This window comes from Ranitomeya imitator, chromosome 8 (genome assembly GCF_032444005.1).
Source record: "Ranitomeya imitator isolate aRanImi1 chromosome 8, aRanImi1.pri, whole genome shotgun sequence".
Lineage (NCBI taxonomy): Eukaryota > Metazoa > Chordata > Amphibia > Anura > Dendrobatidae > Ranitomeya > Ranitomeya imitator.
In genome coordinates this window covers 28,458,513-28,467,908 of record NC_091289.1, presented here as the reverse complement: position 1 = coordinate 28,467,908, position 9,396 = coordinate 28,458,513, and positions in this window count along the sequence as shown.

The window sequence follows — 9,396 nt, the reverse complement described above, 5'->3', positions numbered from 1 at the left end:
TTTCATCGCCCCCCTGAAATGAGCGAAGTAGTTAATTGGGCATGCGTTCAGCTACTTGATTGTAAGGGCCAGACCATATGGTAGATTTTTAAGCAGAATTTTGACATGGACGAGTCATTTCTTGGCAATCCTCATCGTTGTCTCACAAAGAGATGAATGGGTGGAAAGAATGAAGCGGCAGCCATGGATATTCAGCAGAATGTCAGCGTGTCTGTCCTCGACAAACTTTTGCTTGAAGATCCGCCATGGGAACTGGCCCTAATATTTATCCCATATGGTGTGTATAGGGGATATGTTTTAGGTTACTAGAATATCCCCTTTAAGACAGGAAACTACCGTACTGAAGGCAAGCAGGTAGGCAGACAGGCAGACAGGCAGCATTCAGTAGGGTTGAACATAGTAGTTCTTAGTAGTTTGCAGGCAGGCAGCAGACAAAGATGGCCAGTGTCACAGCTCTGCTGTCTCACCCAGTCCAGGCCCGGATCTTTGCTTCTGCTCACCGGGTCCCATATACCAGTAATATCAGTAACGCCCTGAAGGAAGCCCTGATAAGAGGACATTGAATTTAGCAAAGCTGTCAATGGGTAGTGAAGTTTATTTTCAGACTTCCTCGGTGTCTTATCATTTTGATATGCAATCTTTCCAGAAAATCTGCCTTGACAAGTATTGTGAGATTTCTCTCTACCTGGGACTCAGACAATTATGGTTTACACTGGCGGCATAAAAGCTTTCAAGGTTTGAACTCCCCTGTAGTACTTTTGCACAGGTTCTTTTTATTACATTGCCTTTGTTTTTCTTAGAATTTCAATGCTTTCCATTATTATGATGTCCTTTATGAATGCATTTGTTCATTTATATTCCAAATTTAATGAATAATTCAATGATTTGAGCTAATGCATCCATATAATGATATTCTTCATATGTCATCGGAACCCACTACGTTGAGGTGTTGTATATATTGTGTAAAGTAAATTATTTATTGCTGTATAATATAAACCCTTGAAGATCTACCTACAGATTGCAGCTTTGCCTTGATCCTGGGCATAAAAATTCTTATATGTCTACTAATATGAAATAAGTAGAAGTTTCAATAATAATAATAAGTGTGTTACCATCTGTAATGCCAACCTTTGGTGCCAAGGGACACAAGGCCACCTATTGATACGCCAAAATGATAATAATTTTATTCGGATTCCCATGACAGCACTACGAGAGAGGGGATCCGCCCTTCAGGAACAGGAAACCTACAGATACAAAAGGGCGGTACCTCTCCCTATGCATCAGTTAGTTTCCTGTTCCTGAAGGGACAGGATCCTACAGATGAATCTCGTAATGGATCCCAGGCCGGCCGGACCGAATCAGGTAGCGGGGGGGTCTCCTACCTCGGCCGGTGCGGAAGCCCCTGGAAGACGTCATGGTGGTCCTGGCTGGACTGCACGTCAGTGACGTAGACAGCAGGGAGCAGAGTCCGGAGGATTCCTGATCTCCTTCAGCGCCGGCGCCAGTAAGTATAGCGCTCCTTCGGTTCATGTGGTGGCAGCGCGGTGGTGAGATAGCGGTGCCAGGAGGGGAACGCTATCCGGAGCGCTGCTGCGTGCTCTTCGGCGTCCTGCATCGCTCTCAGCATTAGCTGGAGTGTTTCCGGGTGCAGTGACGTCGAGGAGGCGGAGTCAGCAGGCGCTTCCGGGTCACTGGGGAACTGCGCATGCGCAGTTCATCCAAGATGGCGGCGCCCATCGATCCTGAACGCCGGACTCCTCACACACTGCGCTCACCCCCCAGCTGTAGCCTCATCAGCAGGAACCAATGAGAGTGGCGCCAGGCAGCCTGCTGACCGGATCTGAGGGGGATTTAAGCAGGAGCTGGATTTAGAGCTCTGCCTTTGGTCACATCCACATCATGGAGAGTGATGGTGAGCGGCAGCTTCAGCTGTCGGAGGAGGTGCGACAAAAGCCCACGGAGAAGGAGCATGCCAGGAGTGACCAATCCAGCCGTAAAAGCTCGTCCAAGCAGGGATCTAGAGCATCGACTGGCAAAGAACCCCCTCGTGTTCCGGTACCTTTGTTGGCGTACACTGGTAAGAGATCTACGTGAATGCTCACTCAGTGACGCGGGCCCCTTATACTTTGTCATTCTAGGGGAAGAAAAGTGCAAAGTCGAAACATAAGGAGTGTGCCCTGTGTGAAGTCCCGTTACCAGATTCTTATACTAAAAAATTATGCGCCTCCTGTATACAACAGACGGTGAGGTCTACAGGAGTGGAGGGGTTGAGTGACATCAGGCTAGATAGATGGTATCACCCTTATTGTCCTCCCCTAGGTAGCGGAAGAATCTGCTTCTACGGCTAATCTACGTGAGATGATCCGTACAGAAGTAAGGGAATCCCTGCGGTCTATGTCCCAGGCGGGAAGTTCAAAACAGAGAGCCTCGGTGATCTCTGATTCGTCAGAGGAAGATAAAGAGGAAGGTTCTTATGGCTCAAATCTCTCTTCCTCATCATCAGAAGAGGAATCTGGCCGATTCTGTCTGCCTCTGGACCGGGTGGATAAATTAGTTAAGTCAGAGGTACGATGGGCCTAGAAGAACCTAAGACTCAGCTTTCCCGTCAGGAGCTAATGTTCAGTGGCTTGGAACACAAGAAGCGTAGATCCTTCCCGGTGAATGATAAAATTCAAGACCTGATTCTCCGAGAATGGAAGAAACCGGAGAAGAAAGGCTCATTACCACCAGCTTTAAAACGCAGGTATCCCTTTGAGGATACGACTGTGGATACCTGGGACAAGGCCCCTAAATTAGATGCCGCGGTGGCAAAGGCATCAAAGAGAGCCGCTTTACCTTTCGAGGACATGGGATCCCTTAAAGACCCTCTTGACAGGAAGGCGGATACCTTCCTTAAAGGTACTTGGGAGATGGCAGCCGGATCCTTGAGACCGGCAGTGGCTGCGACTTGTACAGCCAGATCCCTAATGGTCTGGCTGGAACAGTTGGAATCCCAGCTTAAAGAAGGCGCTTCCAGAAGTTCTATTCTAAGTGCGCTTCCGGTGATTCAAGATGCTGCGGCTTTCCTGTCGGACGCGTCGGACGATTCGGTCAGAATGGCGGCCAGAGCAGCAGGACTCTCCAACGCGGCTCGTAGAGCCCTGTGGTTGAAATGTTGGTCGGGTGACATTCAATCAAGGTCCAAATTATGCGCTATTCCATGCAAAGGGGAATATCTCTTTGGGCCAACCTTGGATGAGCTGCTTGAAAAGGCTGGAGATGACAAGAAAAAATTCCCTAGTTTGTCATCAGCCTCTTATCGGCGTCCATTCAACAGGAGGAGATTTGGTCGCGGAAGGAAGCGCGCATCCTCGCCCTCTAGAGAGAATTTTAGATGGGAGGATAGACGCAGGAGAGGTACGGGTTACATGTTCCGCCGTTCCTCAAAAGAACGTAAGAAACCGGACCAATGACTAGCAATCCCTGTGGGAGGGAGATTGTCAGCCTTCTCTTCCGCATGGACTAACATCTCAAATAGTGACTGGGTCCGAGGTATTATATCAGAAGGTCTGAAATTGGAATTTATTCACTGGCCTCGGGATAAATTTATGTTAACCCCCTTACGCTCCTCCACTATTGAACAGACGGCTTTAGAGGCAGAAGTTGTGAGTTTATGCCTTAAGAACGTGCTGATTGAGGTCCCAGAGTCAGATAGAGGGAGTGGATTCTGCTCTCCTCTATTTCTGATTCAAAAACCAGACAGGTCATTTAGGACTATTATTAACCTTAAATCCCTTAATGAATACCTGGTTAAGGCCACATTTAAAATGGAGTCAATCAGCTCTGCAATAAAAATATTGTTCAAACACTGCTTCATGGTAGTTGTGGACTTAAAAGATGAGTATTATCATGTTCCTATCCATGAAAACTTTCAGAGGTTTCTACGTGTGGCGGTGTCTATGGGGGGTATTGTTCGACACTTTCAATTTAGAGCACTTCCCTTCGGCCTCTCAACGTCTCCCCGAGTATTCACTAAAGTTGTTGCGGAGGTCATGGCGCACTTACGTGAATCTAATATCCTCATAATCCCTTATCTGGATGATTTCCTGATAGTTGGAAACTCAGCAGACCATTGCCTTGCTCAGGTAAAAACAGCTATGTCCAAACTAGAACATCTGGGCTGGATTATAAACTATGAAAAATCCCGATTACAACCCCTAAAAACCCAGAGATTTCTAGGGCTGCTGTTAGATTCCGAGTCCCAACAATGCCGTCTTCCACCTGATAAACTGCTCCATATCCAACAACAGGTATTAAAAGCAATTAATAAACCAACCATGACTCTTAGACAGGCTATGTCTTTATTAGGTTCCCTAACTTCCTGTATTCCCGCCGTCCGTTGGGCACAGTTCCACTCCAGACCTTTACAGTTTGAAGTACTGAATTATGATAGAGTCTTACAGGGTTCCTTGCAGGGTCAGATGACATTGAGTCCAGAGGTTCTGGCATCTCTTAAATGGTGGCTAGAGGAAGACAATCTGTCAGCAGGAGTTCCCTGGGTGACTCAAGTGACTCGGGTAATTACGACGGAGCCCGGCCCCACGGGGTGGGGGGCTCACATGGGTGACGTAGTAGTCCAGGGGTTATGGGATCCCCAAACATCAGCCTCTTCCAATCAGAAGGAGTTAATGGCAATTGAATTCTCAATTAAAGAACTCCTCGTATATCTACAGGGTCACCATGTCAAAATCCTCTCCGACAACCAGGTGGCAGTGGCCTATGTGAATCACCAGGGTGGAACACGCTCCAAATCCCTGATGGAAGTAGCGGATCGCCTGCTCCAGACAGCAGAAAACCATTTTCTATCTTTATCCGCAGTTCACATAAGAGGGAGAGAGAATATAAGAGCAGACTTTCTAAGTCGAAACACCTTAAAACAAGGAGAATGGTCTCTGAACACAAAGATCTTCAACCGGATTGTCCGCATGTGGGGTCATCCAGAAGTGGACTTATTTGCCACCAAGCACAACAGAAAGACGATAAATTTCTGTTCCTTAAATCCCAGGGAATATCCACTGGCAGTGGATGCCTTCCTGATCAGATGGGATTTCCGATTGGCATATGCGTTCCCCCCGCTCAATCTATTGCCGCTGGTGGTCAGAAAGATAAGGGAGGATCAAGCGAGAGTCATACTGATCGCTCCGTTCTGGCCCAGAAGAGCTTGGTTTTCCTGGCTCAGGACCATGTCCGTGAAAGACCCCTGGGTGCTGCCGGACATTCCGGGCTTACTTCATCAAGGTCCGATCAACCATCCACAAGTGAAGGGTCTCCATTGGACGGCATGGTTTTTGAGAGGTCATTGTTAAAAAGCAGAGGTTTTTCTCCAAACCTAATTAATACCCTTATGAAGAGTAGGAAAAACATAACAACTAAGATCTACTCTAGAACTTGGAGGAAGTTTCTGGCCTCTTCAAATTTTAATATTGAAGAGGGTATACCAATCAACCAGATTCTAGAATTCCTGCAGAGGGGGCTAGAGCTAAATCTATCCACAAGTACACTAAAAGTACAAGTATCAGCCCTGGGGGCTCTATTTTCTTGTAACATTGCGGGTAATTATTGGGTATCAAGGTTTATCAAAGCATCTAGTAGATCCAGACCTATACACAGGAATAGGTCAATGCCTTGGGATCTCAATCTAGTCCTTTCAGCCTTGACTAAGGAACCATTTGAGCCCTTACATTCAGCCTCACTTAAATTATTATCCCTCAAAACAGCTTTTTTGGTGGCAATTACATCTGCGCGTAGGGTAGGAGACATACAGGCTCTTTCTAGGCTGTCCCCTTATACAGAATTTCTACAGGACAGAGTAGTCCTCAGACCAGATCCAGCTTATTTACCAAAAGTGGCCTCAGATTTTCACAGATCTCAGGAGATAGTGTTACTGTCATTTCTCCCTAATCCTTCTAATTCCAAAGAGGAGTTACTCCATACATTAGATGTTAGGAGATGTCTATTAGAATATATATCAGTCACTGATGCTTGGAAGAGAGAGGATGCGTTGTTTCTATCCTTCCAAGGTCCCAGGAAAGGTCTTAGAGTTTCAAAGTACACGCTAGCGAAGTGGATTAGGGAGGCTATCTCTCTGGCTTATACTGCAGGTGGAGGTCCAGCTCCGCAGAATCTGAGGGCACATTCCACCCGTGCCATGGCTACATCCTGCGCTGAAAGATCTGGAGTGTCGATCGACCAGATATGTAAGGCAGCTACGTGGTCATCCCCTTCCACCTTTTTCAAGCACTATAGGTTGGACTTGGGGTTCTCTTCTGATCTCACCTTCGGGTTAAGGGTGCTGCAGGCTATAGTCCCTCCCTAAGGTAGTTTACATCTCTGTAATTCTCTCGTAGTGCTGTCATGGGAATCCGAATAATACTTACTGGTAGCGGCATTTTTCGGAGGCCCATGACAGCACCCTTAGTTCCCTCCCTATTCACGTGGGGGTTGCACTTCCTATAGTATATATAATGAGATAGATAGATCTCACGTGTGGTATATAGTTCAATATGATGGATTATTTTTGTACATAAACTGTATAATGCATATTTGTGTGCTACTAACCGCGGTAGTCCTCTCAGGCTCTGAAATACAACTGATGCATAGGGAGAGGTACCGCCCTTTTGTATCTGTAGGTTTCCTGTTCCTGAAGGGCGGATCCCCTCTCTCGTAGTGCTGTCATGGGCCTCCGAAAAATGCCGCTACCAGTAAGTAGCTTAATGCTTTGGAAAGACATTCAACATTTTCATGTACTGAACATCAAATGAGAGTAATGGTATCATTTGGAGACGAGTGAATCAATTCATAACAAATAAAATGTGTTACAACTTTCCCCCAAAAAAATCACGATTTACCAGAGTCCGATTTTCTGGATTTGAAGCATTTGAACCCAGAAACATTGCAGCAATTAGGATCCGAGTTTGGCTCAGTTTTCAGATCAGTTTTCTGTTTGGTCTTCAGTCTGGATCTTCTGGAGTTGACTTGACCTCATGTGGACACATGGGGCTCAGTGTATATCAATGAAGTGCGACACACCTTATTTAACTGCATCATTGATACATGGCACACCCCAAGTGACCCAATGAGTCCTAGTCAGCAGTTTAAGATTCAAACTGAAGACCAAAGAGAAGAACAAAAAAAAAGACTTAGAAACAGACTGTCCGTGACCCATGGCAGTAAGACAGGTGTGGGCAGGCATAGGACAGGTGAGTATCACAGATATATAAGAGGCATAATAAGATTTGACTTGGATTACATTTTATTCAGCTCGGATCAATCTACCTGAAACAATTTTTGGTGGATTTGCTTTTGGTGCAGATGACAAATGTTGGATTTTAAAATTAGTAGAACGTAAGCACCTCATCAGGAGGTCTCCCAAAACATCAGTGTCACTCTCCTTCCAAAAGGGTTGGACGGAAAGTGATATATTTTTATTTGCAGCTGTAATAGGAGTCAGCAACTCAACTCCCCAAAAAATGTATTTGCCCAAATCTAAATTATTTGAGTTCTCCTTGTGCTAATCCATCAAAATGCCAACTCACCACTTTGCTGAACTGTAAAGGACTAGAAAATAGTTAAAGTTGTTGTCTATTAGTTAGACAATCCCTTCTCATTGACTATGTTTCCTTGCAGTAAAACAATAACGCCTATACTCACCTCCAGTGTCAGTGCTTTTCCAGCAGTATCAACACCGGCTCTTTCAGGGCTTGTGTGTCATAACAATCCGTGCGACCGATTCACTCTTTCTTCCTTCAGACAAATGAAACATCCAGAGGAAGGGAAAGAGCAGCCTCAGCTCTCATTTCCCGAAGATGTCAATTACGTCTGTAGGAAAGGATAGTTATGTCACACGAGCCCAGGTGAAGCCAGTGCCGACACCACTAGAACAGTGCCAGCACTGGAGGTCATTATAAGTGTTATCTTTTTGCTACGGAGCAATATAGGAAATGAGAAGATGTTGTCCGAGCAATGGAAAACCTCCTTTCAAAATAGAAAAATAGTATTGTCACTTCACCTCTCACCTGTCCCGCCGTCACAGTTCCTTGTCCGGTTCTACACTGGCTCCGGTCACTTCTTTTCTTCCTTTACTCTGTTCCGGTGACTCCTGCATCGAGTAGGCCTAATATGATGCACAAAGTCAAGATGTCATAACGTGCATCACTTAAGCAAGCATTCTCATGAATGTATTTGTTCCTTAAGCCTGACTTAATGAGTATATAGTATAGTCTTTGTGCAATAAAATACCCATCACTGTCTTCACTGCTTTTCAACACTGCTCCGGTTCCCTACGCAATGACTTCATTGAAATTCCAACTTGGCAGATCACATTGGTGTCTATGAGTGAGATGGAAGTCGCTTTTACGTTGTAAGTTTATGGAATCCCATTCTGACGCTCCATAGACTTACATTGTAAGGCTATGATCACACGCTCAGTATTTGGTCAGTATTTTACATCAATAGTTATAAGCCAAAATCAGGAGTGGGTGAAAAATGCAGAAGTGGTGATGTGTTCCTATTCTGTTTTTGCTCTGGTTGTTCCATTTCTGATTTTGGCTTAGACACATGCTGAGTACAAATGCCAAAACAGAGCAATAAACTTTGAGGCCAAGATAAATTTGACCCCTGGACGAAGAATTTCTTGCGAAACGCGCGTCGGGTGTGGTGGGTCCTCCGTACATTCTCCCATTGGTAACTATGCCTTGATATGTACCATGACTAACTTCTTTTGCTGACAGTGTTACATGCTCACTCCTAGTGTGCCCATACAGGATCTATATTATACTCTTTTTATACCTTTCACTTTGATATTGATATGTTCATTAATTATTATATTATATATAGATTAATGCATATTTGCACTTTATGGTCCTGTTGTGCACACTTAGAGCTATCCGCATTTCGCAAATTAACTATCTACTTATGCATTATGTGTAAGCTTTCTGCTGCCCTATGAAGTAGGACTTGGGGGGTTATGTCCCACCGTTTTTCCTGTACTTGTGGGAATTGCTGTGCTTTTTTAAAACAATAATTTTCAATAAAGCTATCCATATATATATATATATATATATATATATATATGTATGTATTTTATGATGTTGCCCTGTGTGAAGTTGTTTTCTGTGGTTTTCCAAGATAAAATTGCAAAACTTTATTTAAAAAATCAAAATAAGAATAACATCAAGGTATAATACAGATACATATTAAAAGGGAAAAACCACAGATGAGGTAATTGGTGAGTGAACCTGGACCACACAATACAAAAAAGGGGTTATATATATATATAAATATATATATACAATATGACCCCTTTTTCTAACTATATAGATATATATATATATATATATATATATATATATATAGATA